This window comes from Topomyia yanbarensis, chromosome 3 (genome assembly GCF_030247195.1).
Source record: "Topomyia yanbarensis strain Yona2022 chromosome 3, ASM3024719v1, whole genome shotgun sequence".
In the NCBI taxonomy this organism is placed as follows: domain Eukaryota; kingdom Metazoa; phylum Arthropoda; class Insecta; order Diptera; family Culicidae; genus Topomyia; species Topomyia yanbarensis.
In genome coordinates, this window is record NC_080672.1 from 135,732,414 (window position 1) to 135,747,357 (window position 14,944).

At 37.3% G+C, this 14,944-nt stretch overlaps 1 non-coding gene across 1 annotated transcript; it reads right to left on the reverse strand.

The window, feature by feature from the left end:
• Positions 1-10,246: 10,246 nt before the first annotated feature.
• Positions 10,247-10,319, reverse strand: Trnar-ccu (transfer RNA arginine (anticodon CCU)). Its single transcript has one exon. It is a non-coding gene; the product is annotated as a tRNA-Arg (tRNA).
• Between the last annotated feature and the right edge of the window lie 4,625 nt (positions 10,320-14,944).

Here is a 14,944-nt window from a genome sequence, read left to right on the forward strand (position 1 = left end):
TAATTTGCATGATCTTTCTCCCTTTGCCTTTTATCAAACCTGCTCGAAAAAAAAAACATTTCTCTCACATTCGTTGGGGCTCTGATTTGCCTGGCTCCCCACTGACTGTTTTGCACCTTCATGTAGTACATCACAGCAGGCATTTGAGACATGGGTCAAAAGGGTATTGCAGTGAACGAAGGCAGGGTCGGAAACTCCAAACATGGAATTGCCCGGATTAGCGCAGTACATAATTGAGTGCGTGTGTAGAAGGAAAATGGCACAGAGAATCAAACAAAAAAAACAAAACACTAAATCTTTGATCGAATTCCATCCGTTTAACGCTCATTGAACCAGGATGCATACCATAACGAGGGAGAGCGTTTGCCGCTTTTGGCACATTTTTGCGTCAACTTTGTCTGGGGAGGCTGTTACTTTGTTTTTGCGGTTGAATCGAAAAGCGATATAATCTGACTGAAATGATCAATATCTAAAGTGCAGATATTGGCAGTAGATTGTAAAGAAACTTTTATTTATTTTTGTATTGCATACGTAGCTAGCTTCTCTGCAACCCAGTGTCTGCCTCACATATTCCTCCAAGTGCGTCTATTGATGACAGTGGCGTAGAGTGGCGTCAGCTGCGTGTTAACGTCAACTGCGGTAGTAGCGAAAGTAAACTGTTGGTTCATCTACCGAGAGCATCTACTAGTTGGCAGAACTAGGAACTCCAAACGGTTTCCCTCCTATAAGGCAAATGTTATCTGCAAGCCTAAAAATCGCTCATAAAAAATTAACGCTACGTTTAATCAAAAAATATATAGATCGGAAAAATCGTAAGAAACCCACGCTACGAAAAAATAACTATTATTGGTAACTTGATACAAGAAACGGCGTTTTGCTTCGCGGATTCGGACTTTGCTTGGCGACAGGCTTGTGTAGTAATTGTGAAAGGCCCTTTCTTCAACTATTGTATCGTCAACGTACACTCCCCACATGTAGCGAGGATGAGAACAAAGCATTTTACGCGTAGCTGAAGCGTAATTATGATAGCTGCAGGTAACGGAATGGTTAAGCTTATTATAGGCGACATGAACACCTAGATAGACTGGAAGGGAATGAATAAAACCGATGCACAGATGGCTGTGACGAAACTTGGATCCTAATATAAAAGATTCGCGATATGTTTGTTAGCATTTTCCTCGAATATGTGGACGTCTTAGAGAAGTTTTCTCAAGTTTTACGATTATTCAGATGCAACAAGGTTTTTTGATTTTTTTGATTTCCCCTTTACCTCGACCTCGCGAATTAAAGACCGAACTTAAGCAAGATCAGAAAAAAAAATCGAAATGCCGTAACACATTTGGTTAAAATTCAGAACATAATCCAAAGATTTAGTTATTTTTTGAATACTAACGAGTTTTCGAGTTACATGTATAAAATTATTTTTATTTAATTTTGTTCAAAATTTGTAGCAAACACACGACTTAGAAATCCAACCCTAGTAGGCGAATGAGTCCATTCACCGAATTTCAACCTTAACTGGTGGGCGCCCGAGACAAACGAAGGCAAAAGAAAGTTGATTCCACGTCGCTAGGCTCTTTGACGGCGGCGGGCACATCATGCATAACATGTGTCGTGACTGAAACATTGAAACATGATAATTCAGCTAACGACCGGCCGACCGGCCGGCGGGTGCATACATACCAAATTGATCTGATGGAGAACGAAACTCGATCCGGTCTTGTCTCGGTGTGCTGCTGCCAATAACCGTATTACTCGTAATGCATACCTTGAGTTGAGCGCCGGCTATACACGTGCTCAGCTCTGGCAGCACTGTACGCACACACACACCCGCTTCGCGAAAGCATGAATGAAGTTGAGACATTCGCATGCATAAACGATAAAACGAGCTTCCCTCTCGTGCTTCAATGACCGGTCCCCCCTCAGTCAACCATCATTACAGATAATGGGTATAGGCATAGGCCAAACTTGGGTGCTTCAACCTTCGGATTTCTTTTCTTCCACCTTGACTACTGTATCTGCCATTTTTTTACTGATCCATCCGCTAGCGGAGCCGGAGAGTATGAGTAGAGTATGGACCGGCATCTGCTTCTGGGCCTGCTTGGGTGTCGGCAGCCGTTTCAATTTTTCACATCCGCCTTGTTTGAAGTAGACTTGGATAGGCCCATCCGGAACGAGTCTGTCATTTGGCAGTCCATTCATGATCAGTCAATGACGGGTGTTGATCGTGCAAGTGAGTTGATATGACAGGGGTGGGTAAGGGTTATTTGTTGGCATGTTTGGAGCTTGAAGAGTGAGTTCATTCCATTGTAAGAATAATAAGTAATTATTTGAATGATCTGAACAAATTTATACTGCCAGCCCTATGGGGTTGGAATTGTTGACGTAGGACTACACTACTAAATGTAAGATAATTTCTCGACAAACGTATGATTACGGTTTAAAAGCCAACTGTCAAAATTCTCTTTGAAAGGAAATTCCGGACAAACCGTTACTGGCTAAAAAGAGTTTACAGTACTTAATGAAAGAGAAAACTTTTCTCTTTTGTTTACTACCAACATTTGTGATTAATGAGTAGCGGTTTGTCCAGAATTTCCTTTCAAAAAGAATTTTGACAGTTGGTTTTTAAGCCGTAATCATACGTTTGTCGAGATTTGATAAAATTTCATTTGTCAGTATAGGGTAGACGAGTCCTTATTCATCTCTCTAGTCAGTGTGTTTCACTACTTCGATTGTAACTCGGCTTACAGTGATTGGATCACGCTTAAATAGGTATCAATATTCTTGCTCCTTTCCTAAGAAGCAGTAACATAAAAAATCTGGCTTGAAAAAAGCAAAATACTCTCGTTGGAGAGAAAGAAAAAGTCGATTACAACGCACCCTTACTCATCATACAATTTGACCTAATGCGTTCAATAGAGATAGCAGACACTGCCAGGAGCGGATCCAGGAAAAAATTTCGGAGGGGGTCGAAATTTCGATTTTGAAATGTTCAATGTACACTACGTAATATGTAATTCCCTTTTTGCCTTTCTCATATAGAAAGGTTACGCAATCACTCTGAAAAACGTCCACCTAATCCCGGCCCGGAGGGCAGAGTGTCTTATCCCATTCGACTCAGTTCGTCGAGATCGGAAAAAGTCTGTATGTGTGTATGTATGTGTGTGTATGTGTGTGTATGTATGTGTGTATGTGTCAAATAATGTCACTCATTTTTCTTAGAGATGGCTGGACCGATTTGCCCAAACTTAGTCTCAAATGAAAGGTGCAACCCTCCCATCGGCTGCTACTGAATTTTGGATCGATCGGAATTCTGGTTCCGGAATTACGGGTTTCAGAGTGCGGTCACACAGAAATTTCTCATATAAACTATAGGAAAAATTAAAAATAGAATTTTTATTTTTGATGCAAAATGTGTTCAAGGTGCATGAAACGTCGAGATTTGATGCAAACTCGAAAAAAAATTTGACGACGATTCACTTTTTTGGATATTGGCACATTTTTGCCTTTCTCATATAGAAAGGTTATGCAATCACTCTGAAAAACGTCAACCTAATCCCTAATTTTTTTTCGACTCGCATAAGGTTTTTTTTTCGACTCGCATAAGATTTCTGGATTTTAACAGGGGCGTAGTTGATGGTTTACGGAGAGGGGTTACACCCCCCCCCCTCTACTGTTCACTCCCCTTCTTTAAAAATCTCTTTAAATCACCCCTCAGACCACCACCCCATCCAGCCCTCATACCCCTCCCTTTCAACCCCATCATCTTTAAACCACCACTGTATCACAACGCATTCCAATTTAAGCTGGGGAGTCGTTCGTTCATGGGACTTTCGCCCTCCTCAAATACCCACCCCCGCATGACAAAATGAGTTAGCAAGCAGATAACATTGATCTAATGCTGATTAGGCTAATGGAGTATGATATTTTTTTGTTTCAAGTGTTTCACCGTCGACACGTAGCTCATCAAGTTCGTGGCTGGCAAGCCATTGTGTATAAGTGCAAAGTGTACTAAGAATGTAATGAACATTTCCACAATTATGTTGAACATAAAAAGCCTCCGTGCCATAGTTTAGAGAAATGAGAAAGGCACAATTGCACCGCTAGGTGGATTAAAACAAGTTTTTTTAATTAACATTTGGTTGTCGAATCTGGTTTGGAATGATTTGTAATTTAGAACGAATTTAAAATAGAAACTATTTTAAAATTTATCGACGAGATAAAAAATTTCGGGGAGGGGGGGAGTTCGGACCCCCAGGACCCTCCCTCTGGATCCGTCACTGGCACACTGCTCTAACTTATGTATTCAAATGGGTGGGAATGTGGGATGAATACAGCAGCTCAAATGAATTGGGGCAAGTTACCCTATGTATAAATGGTTCCCAATATCGCCTAGATGTCAAAAGTGAAGTTACAGAAAGTTTTACGAGCATTTTGTAACACCTGTTGTTCCTGGTGGAGAAACGCGAAAAACATCAATAAATAACAAAATAATTGTTTTTGTTGCAACAAAATTTTAAAATATCTTGAAAACTACTGCGATTTCGTTTTTTAACGATCATTTTGATTTAAAATGGCATTTAGAATCATATTATATAATAAAACTCTAGTTTTGTCTGCTATTTGTATGAAATTTAAAAACATGTTTAAAGATATCGTTAGAATGAGTTTTTACTGATACTTTCCCCATTATGCAATTACATTAAAATGTTTCCTTTTTCTTTAGGTTTTTACCAACACAAGATAAAAAGTTTAAATTTATTTTTTTACATGCATTTCTATCTTCTGACTACGCACAAAGCAGAAGCAAAAAATCGGCACCAATGAAGAAAGCCAGCGCTTTGTTCTATATCCACTGCTCAAACAGTTGTGTATCTTTGCCCCCGTCTGCGCAGTGAAATGAGTCTGCCAAAGGAAACAAAAGTATCCGTGCTACGGGATAACACAATTTCGATCGACTTTAAGAAAACTCGCGTTAGACCCACAGTTCTTGAGGCCGAATAACTAGTTAAAATTAAAATGGAGCTTAATCTCGTGGAAGCTATGTACATTCAGCGACACCACGTCAAAAACAATGTTTTAATTACGTTCAGTAGTTTAGCTCAGACAGAAAACTTCATTGCAAAGAACAACATGCAACACGAGGTCGAATTTAATAACACCAGAATCAAGTTCCTCGTGTATATAGAAAACGGCATGGTGGTCATTCGAATCCATGATCTGGTACCGCGCACTAAGGAAGATTACATCAAACTTATTATGTCGCAATACGGAGAAGTGAAATTTATTACGAATGGCAGTTGGAGAATTTTTTTCGCTGGTATTTCAACGGCGTTCGTATTGTGAAGATGCAAGAGACTAAACCAACACCTTCTTACATGACTATCGAATGGAAATCACTGAAGGAGGGTGTAACCTGTAAGCACATCACACTGATCACATATCCCGGACAAAAACCTACATGCCAATTCTATAACAACTACGTCAAAACATGCGCCGAAGCAACTAGTCAAAACTCTTCTACTATAGCCAACTCTAACAAGCAGCCACCGACACTTACCGATAAACCAAAAACAACGACCTAATTAACCAATAGTGAACTGGCAATGACTGCGACAACCGCTCCCAATCCAACAACCTAGCATCACCAATAAAGAAGCAAATACCGATGAAGACGGATTTACAACAGCGACCCGTGAGAACAAGAACAAATAAGACCCTCTGATCGTGAACTACAAGAAAACAGGACCGATGATGACATGGACATGAACGATAACGCGCGAGAAGGCAGACAGAAGGAGCTCCAAACTGCGACAGATAATGCAACTAATGCTTCACCGCCAAGGAAAAGGATCTCAACACGCACCAGCAAACTGCGTCAACAGGATCTGGCAGACAGACAAGTATTTTTTTAGTTTTCCTTATTGTAAAAACCTTAATGATTCACGGCCCAGTTGTGCTAACGCCGTGTCAAATAAACCAATGGAAAAATAAATTTTTAATAATGTGAAAATTGTCACAACTTTTTTTCAGTGTATTTTTTTTTTTTTGTTTTCATTCCCTATACACTCAGGTTTTCCACGCGGTTTTTTTGCGCGGATTTTTGAATTTACGCAGTTTTCATTAACGCGGCCTATATTACCCGCGTAAAAAACCTGAGTGTAACTCTTTCTGAGATAGTTTTACTGTATAAAATATGGTAATCAAACATTTTTACAAAGTGTTGCATGCAAACGCTTCTAAGCCTTTTGAAAAAAATTTCTTGTGACAAAATGATCCCATTCACAGTGGCTTTTTTCGAAAAATTATTTACGAGATAACGGTAAAGCGTACAGCAATGGTGTTTTCTAGTATGTTATATGAAGATACAAGACCTTCATTTTGATGATATAGTTAGAGTGATTAACTCCCCTTGAAGTGAGAGATTTGCCACATTTCTTTCAAAGTGAAAAAAAGAGGATAAAGTCTTTCGAAATGTTAAAGAACTTGTTTTTGCGAACATCTCTACTGTATACCGCAAAACCTCTATTTATAGTACACTCGAAGTTATTGTTGTTTGTGAATGACCCCTTAAAAACGTGTTTTCAACATAACTTTATAAATATCGAAGATGAAGCTTCAGGATGTACCAGAAAGTTGTTCGTCTTGTCAAGATACATATCTTTCAAGAAGAGATCATTGATCTATCTCTTGCTGATTAGAAGTTATTGGGTAAATTTTGTTAAAATTTGCAAAAGTTTTAAAAATAATTTAAACACTAACTTTAACTTTTAAACGGGCAAAAAATGGGCAGCGAACTCTAGATGCAATTGGAAAATCTACATCAACACTATAAAACTCAAACGAGTTCACTTGCCTCTCCTTGTCTCTAGCAGGGTTATAGATGATTTGAAAAAAACTTGTTTTTATAAAAAATGTCCAATATCTTCGAAAATACTCAAGATATGAAAAATTAGGCATTAATAAAAATTGTGTATTTTGACGATTGAAATAACTTCGTAGAACATATGAAACCCGTAGGAATGATAATTGAAAAGATATTTTGAATAAAATATTTTTGGGGTCATCCAAATATAACGAGCTACAACTTCTTAAGCATTACAAGCAGAGACTTCATATATTCAGAAAAAATATTCATGAATTCAATCTTCACAACTTTTCCAAGGGCGTCAGCTCATTTCTCTCAGCAGAAAAAAAATTAGTTGAAAAATTTCACTTATAGGTGGATTAATTACAAAAATTATAGCAGCCATTGACAGAACTCGCAATTTTTGATAGGTAGTTCGAAACACTATTGACGTAAACTCAGTCGTTTCCACGCTAACAACCAATCACCATTTGAAATACTTTATTTTTCAAAAAATCGCAAAATAATTTAGAAAATACACGAGATAAGCCGTTGTTGTAATATAGAACGTTGTCCATTTGGATAATTCAAATCTTTTTACGGAACATCCCGAACTTGTCAGAATGAGATTAAAAAATTATAGTAATGCATTGGCTTTAAAGGGATCATCCACAAACAACCAGCAATACTGTTTATTGAATATGAAGGCTTTGTGTCTTCAGCAAAGTTGTTGGCAAAAGCTTGTTCTACACCAAATGAAAGGGCTTGTAATGTTCACAAATTCGTCCGAAGACATTATTGACCCGAATCTAGCGATTTAGGCGTTATTAATAGATCGCATGATTTTGGTGAAAAAAACCATTGTCCATTGGCTGTGGAAAATGTTTAATCTTCCATGCCGGTGAAACGTGTGAAGTTTCTTCAGAATCAAGGATTTTAGTGATTTACAGACGGATCTTCGTGGAATTCCTCTGATGGTTCTTTGACAAAAAAGCTGGACAGGATTTGGAGTTTGTAGACCTCGGACAGCATTGCGACTCTTCAAAACGAACAAGTTTTTATAGGTTCCTTTTCATTCCCGGCATTTATGGATATAAAATTGCTTTGTTTTGTGACTGTTTATGATAGAGGTTATGGTCCCCGTGCGTCTATTGATTATTATCATACATATTTTCGGCTGACTGCCGTTCAGACGTTTAAAAAACCTTTTTGCTATATATTTATTATACCTAACTTTAAACTCTTTTTAGACATATTAAAATCAAAAATACTAATTGTTTCGTTAAATTTTGCACAACACGTGTCAATCGGGTTATTCTGTCCATATACAGTTCTATGCCGGTGGATCTAAAGAAGAGGATGTCCCAAGTAACAATTAAAATGGTTGAAAGATTTATCATTTTATCTTTATTTTAAGAAGGCATTTACAAAGCTGATGATTTTATTGTGGTTCTAAGTAGCTGTCATTAGATTTGCTCCGTAATTACTATATAAAACTTTGTTAGTAACCAGAACCAATTCTAACAAAAATCTATCATCCGGAGAATATTTTCTTTAGCCAACAAATTAGCCTTTATCGGCGCTACCAAACCACTCAAAAGAATTAAATTTGAAAGTCTCTTCATCCCCCAATTAGTATTTTTATTTCCGCCCGGTCGAAATTACCATACACGAACGGAAAAACCGATTTTAAATCATTTGAACAATTTTTGTTCGAAACTCCTCCTCTTCAATGATGAAAGTAAACTGTTTTCATTCGATGGACAGTCCATTCGGCTTCGAACGCAAACTGAACCAAGTACAAAACCGGGGGTCGTATGCGAGTGCGGCATCATTCGTGTGTTACACTCATACTGGCAACATACGTTCGTCTGGTCATAGTACAGGAGGAAAGGTTAAGAAAAAGCAAAAATTCTGCAACACTAACTTAGTAACAGGACCAACAAAACACTATTTATGTTTCTAAGCAAACTTCTAGTCCTGCGTGATGTTCCGCAAGAAAAGGAGTTTTCACACACAAATATGGAGCCTTTCACGCGCAAATATGATTTTAAACAACTTTCTCCTTAGTGAAGAAAAAATAGTTTTATCTCAATTTTTCTCCACTAAGGAGAGATATAGCATAGTGCTGAAAAAATGTGAAATAATTTTAATTAGACTCAACTGCTAATAAACCACCAAAGAGATCGATGAGAAATTAATCGAACTTGTTATTTGTAGCCTCTATTTTAATTGCTCGGCTTGAGCTTGGAGATGGTTCAAATGTAGCAATTCGATTCCAAGTGTCAATAAAATATTTATGCGGTAAACTATGGTAAACTATCGGAACAACGAAAAACGAAGGCAAAAAGTTTGATGAACCTGCAACGTCTCATTGCACCTGAATTTGTTTAATTTATTAATAGTTATATCTATAGGATCTACTAAATTAATATTGCGAAATTTGATGTGCTTGAGGAGGTTATTCAATCGACTCGTCCACGTTTCTACCACCAGCTCCAAAACAAAAAGATTATTTACGATTTTTAGTAACACACTGATGATCAGCAACCATGCAAATATTTAAGTCTGGAAATAACTTGCATACTTCTTGTGCGATGGCATACAGATTTGAACACATCGACATAATCTTTTATAAATTTTCTGGCACAGTTGCTCATTTCAAAAGACACAATCGACTTGGTTAGCTGTGAAATACGAGTTGATGTGGGAAATGTTGCCAAGCTAGTGGCATTATTCAGAAAGTTTAGTGAGGAACTTTTCGATCTTTGAAAATCTGAAATATTTTGTATATCTCACCCCATCGAGTTTGGTTCCAGGCTGTTTGAAACTCGAAATGTGTATTGTAAGCTAACATGTTTTCCCCCTCAGTAACTTTCTTTACAGATTCTTTACTTCTGACTACGTCCAATATAGCCAGCTTAAATGAATTGTAAGGCACAACGGATATGGTTCAACCTCTCGTTAAATTCAGTTCAAAACTCAATAGTCAGATCGCATTGTTCTGGGTCGTCATAAATCTCCATCGAATTCTGCCAACATCGTTTTGCTCAAATTCTGCTCGTATCAATCGAACGGCCGTCACGATGTTTGGCTAACGTGCAAACTCAAGCATCGACATCTGTTCAGTTGAGCGTCATATGAAAAGTCCTTATTGCACTAGTATGTGAAATTGTAAATATTTTAATTAAACATTTTCGATAAAATATGAACATTTATCTAGTTATAAATGAGATCAGTTTCTCAAGATTCCATTCCTGTGTTTGATTGTCGTGAACACCGCTAGCACTCTCCTTATAGCATAACATATAACACTCCACAAAGTAACAAACAAAGCACTAGCATATTTTATAGTAGACCGCACACAACGTTCGCTAGTGGCAAAAAAATCGTTCGGGTTACCCCAGATGGGACTCGAACCCACAATCCCCGGCTTAGGAGGCCGGTGCCTTGTCCATTAGGCCACTGGGGCGGTGTGAAACAAGGCGCCAGCGGCCATATTTAAATCTGGCCACCCTTCCCAGCCTGCTTGAGAATACATATACAAAAGTTCAAGGAAAAGTTCATTTGAACGGCAATGAATTTGTTTGATGTTTATTATTGGTTTTTTCGGACATGTATTTTGAGCACTTCTGCGATTAAATATTGCGCTTTGAATGATATATAATCAGCACATAATAGCAATTATGACTTAGTAGGGCTTGCTAATATAACAAAGTTAAAATGGATGGATAAACTACCGACAGTTGCACCAGCGCATTGAGTGCCCCGCGCTCCGAAACTCAAACAGAATTGTCTTTGAGCACCTGCTGCTGCTCGTTTTAAGAGCCATTAACATCCTGAGTAGTCAAAAAGAATAGATTAATTTAAAATAAGCGACACATAATACCGTCCGAAAGCAATGAATACTTTTCCAATTCAAAATTTAACAACTTTTAAGAATATTTGTCATATGTATGTGTAGCTTTGCGTTGGTGTAGTGCAATAGGATAGGGTATTGTAACCTATCCATATCCAATGAAATAATTCATCCAATACCATTTAATAACTCACTATTAGAATGAATTGCTTCTTAACTTCCTGTTTTGAACGCCGGGATGCTAATCTGTCAATGGATACCACTTCTAGCACACTATGTTAGACAGTTCCTTAACTAGCGTAATTTTCGGATTCAGATTGGATGTAGGTAACTTTATCCTATTCCGTTCATGTTTTGCGTTCTATTTTTAGCTGAATGTAGCGTGAAGCGACATCTATGGGGAAGGGTTTGCAAAGCTATGCTATAATTTGTGGTTTATTTCTCGGCTGCGCTAAGTTCACCCGTTAATGGGTAACGGGTCGACAAGACAGCAATGCCAGATTTGCAGACATATTTGTATTCTACCAATTTTTGATGAATAGTTAAAAGCGATTATATTGCGAATCTTTACTTAAATCCACATTGCGACTTTTCAGCCATGTGCCACCGCGCCGTGCGTTGAATTACGCCCCATCAAATTGGCGTCAAGGTGAGTGGGAAACATTTTGACGTTAGAAACGAGTAATAACTCTCGACCAACATATGATTACGGCTTAAAAGCCAACTGTCAAAATTCTCTTTGAAAGAAAATTTCGGACAAACCGTTAGGGCATGTTCAGCAGCGTTTTATTTTGTATAGGAGTTTCAAAGTAGAACTGTAACTGAAACATTCACATCCCCAGCAGTGCGTTTTGTTTTATAATTTCAAACAGTTTTGTTGTAAAATTTAAAACGGTTATACGACGCCGTTCTATTTGTCGCTGATTTTAAAACACGTTTAGAACTGTGATTTAAATACATGCAAAGTTTTCAGCACAGACGCTTAGACCCGATAGACTGGGGAAAATGAATTTGAATGCAGTAACGCTGAGGGCATGGCGAGACATGAGTTTTAAATTGAATAGAACATCCGCTGAAACTGCTGCTGGGGATAGCGAGTTCTAGTTTTAAAATTTTCAGTTTTATTTTATAGAGCTGTCAAAATTATGAATCTAGAACTAAAACACTCCTGAACATGCTCTTACTCATAAATCACAGATGTAGGTAGTAAACAAAAGAGAAAAGTTTTCTTTTTCATAATCTGCTGTGAACTGTGTTTGGCCAGTAACGGTTTGTTCGGATTTTCTTTTCAAAGAGAATTTTGACAGTTGGTTTTTAAGCCGTAATCATATGTTTATCGAGAATTGGACGAAACGCTAGATTATTCGAGACAGACAATAACTAAAAGTTGAATGCAACTGTTGGCAGTGGTTGGATATTGTTTCGCTCTTGCATACACGGTAAACTGGATATACCTCGATAATTGGTACTGGTGTAGTACTAATAAAATAGGTAGAAATTACCTATTAATAAGTTACAATACCTATAATATTTCTAGAGCTTTTATTCAAAACGTTATAACTACAATGAGAGTATATATTATTATATAGTTTTTTTCAGCAAAAATATTAACTTTTTCAACAGTCTGCGTTTGTTAATGAGTGGGGAGGTGGGGTACTTGCAAAAGTCTATGTAGAATTCATTTTTTGATATTCTCGTATTACTAATTATAAATGGGGTTCAAGGGGAGTTGTGTTCAATATACTAGTCGATCCAGCATAATGAATTTATGCAGACACTTCGAAGCTAGTACACTATTGAGGAAACTACTCTTTAGAAGACCACTCAACCCAGAGCCCTCGTAAATTGTTTGGACAAAACAACAACCCGACACGTAGTTGTTTTTGCGATATAGTTTTGATCTCATGCAAAAATTATAGAAATATCAGAAAATGATAGTTCTAAAGACTCCCAAAATTCGTCTCAGCGGAAGATTTTGACTGTGAAAATTCTTTAGTCGTGAATTGTCATTTGAGACACCACTAGTTAGCAGACATGCATGGATGATTGAATGCATGAACCATTGAAAGTTCAACAAAAGTCAGATCGCTCCACCATGTTTGAATCTGGACAGGTTTCTCGTTAAGAATATTGATATTACAGAAGGTGTTCATTTCCGTCAGCTGCATACATAGGATAATAAAAATCTGGAAAAACGATCTTCAACATGCTAAAAGAAAGTTTAATCGTTCTAGCATACCTGGTACAACGTCGATACACCTTGGTTTTTACAGATGTCGCTAGTGTAACAACGTATTTTAATTTAAACAATTGGGACAATATGACGCATTTTTAGTTCCATGTGGCACGTGGGTTCGTCGGTGTTAAAACCACCATTATAACAAGAAAACGCCCGATTTTTCACAATAAGAGGATTGATTTTATTAATTTTGGTGGCTCAAGCAGTGTACTTAAACTTCTATGACGAAGCGTTTACTCGAGTTAATCAATTTGAAATTTATCTTGCAATCATTTACACTGATTTCAAAATCTTTAAGGGGGACATAAGGGTTTCTTCGTTAAAGAAAACTCTTTCTTGTGATTTTTTTTTAGAAATTTGGGTAAAGCGAATTGATCGAAACTTTTGTACATACTTATTTCACTAACATTCTGTAATTTTTCTATGCAAAAATATCGACAAGCGACTCGGTGACGAAGCCTTTTCTGGAACGTCTCTGGAAAAACACGATTTGCTGTGTTAACTGCCATTCAAAAACTACTTTCAAACTTTGCTTACACATTCTATGTAAAAAAATACCTAACCCCTACGTTGAGTTTTTAAGGTAACTTTTCAATTAGGATGGTTGAAGATATTGAAACTTTATCAATTGGCTAAGATAGAAAACCCAGATAAATCCCAGATAATCTCCGTCCAAAAATACAATACCTCCATGCATTCAGCCACAAAATTCACAACCGTTTGAAATCATTTTCCCTCGCCACGTACATCCGCAATTATAAAAAAACTTACAAAAGTCTTTAGTAAAAAAAAAAACAGAAAAAAAGACTTGGAATACCCTAATAAAAACAAGGAATCTGTACAAAGCGACGAGAATTAGGACGTTTGCGAAACCACTAGACAACGACTAACACACAAAAACAGATATAAGAAAATAAAAATAGCAACAGCGCAAAAATGTACTGCCATGACCGACAGTCCCAAGTAACCATAAGCATTAAGCGATTGCACTATATTGGCTATACATTTGCACTAATGTTGCATTGAAACTCCATTACAGCATTAACAATGCGATAAAGCTCAATATTAACGTCAATAATGTATAAATGCGCAGCCGAAATATAGCATTATCGCTTGCTCTATATGCCTATATATAGCTGATATAACGCGTACATGCTTCAAGGATCTTTAAAGCATGTAAGCTTTACATGTGCATTTAGTGCCATTATAGAGCAAATAACAAACCGATACAATGCTATTGTAATGCTGTGTGTTTATTCGTCATGCAACTCTTCTTGAAGATTATATTCGGCATATTTCATTTCAATCGAACATACGCTATATCGTCCAGGCAGCAAACGCAGCGCACTTACCGTGAAGGACGACGCAAGGTATCTCAGTTCGAGACTTACTAAAGGTGATTTTCGTAAAACATATCATTTGAAAAAGAAAATCCATTAAGGATATTCATTTCAATGCATTAGAAAAGAGTCAATTACGGTTTTAAACAGAACATTTTATTTTATTTTTTTTTTCCTTTTTGCCCACCACACCGAAAGGAAACATTAGAAATGGTTTTAAATCATGGCGGACAATGACAGCCAACTGAAGCTTTCTAATAGCATTAGTAGTGCCAATATTAGGCTTTAAAATTTGACATTTGCGCACTGGTGCTAAAAATAGCATTAGTACTGCAGAAACGAGCTGTCAATCTCTGCACAGTAAAAGTACTATATTTCGCCTTTTCTGGCATAATACCAGCATTATATCAGTATTTAGGGCTTCACGGCTCTTTAAAATAGCTTTATATGTGGATCTAAAGCAGATATTAGGCTACGTTATAATGCTTATTGGTTACTTGAGTAGGCAATGACTAACAGACAAAAACAGATATAAGAAAATAAAAATAGCAACAGTGCATAAATGTACTGCCATGACCGACAGTGGACGCAAAGATCACAAGAACGACACTAAAATTAGAAAAAAAAACTGAACGGACTTTTCCACCTTCTCTCATTTC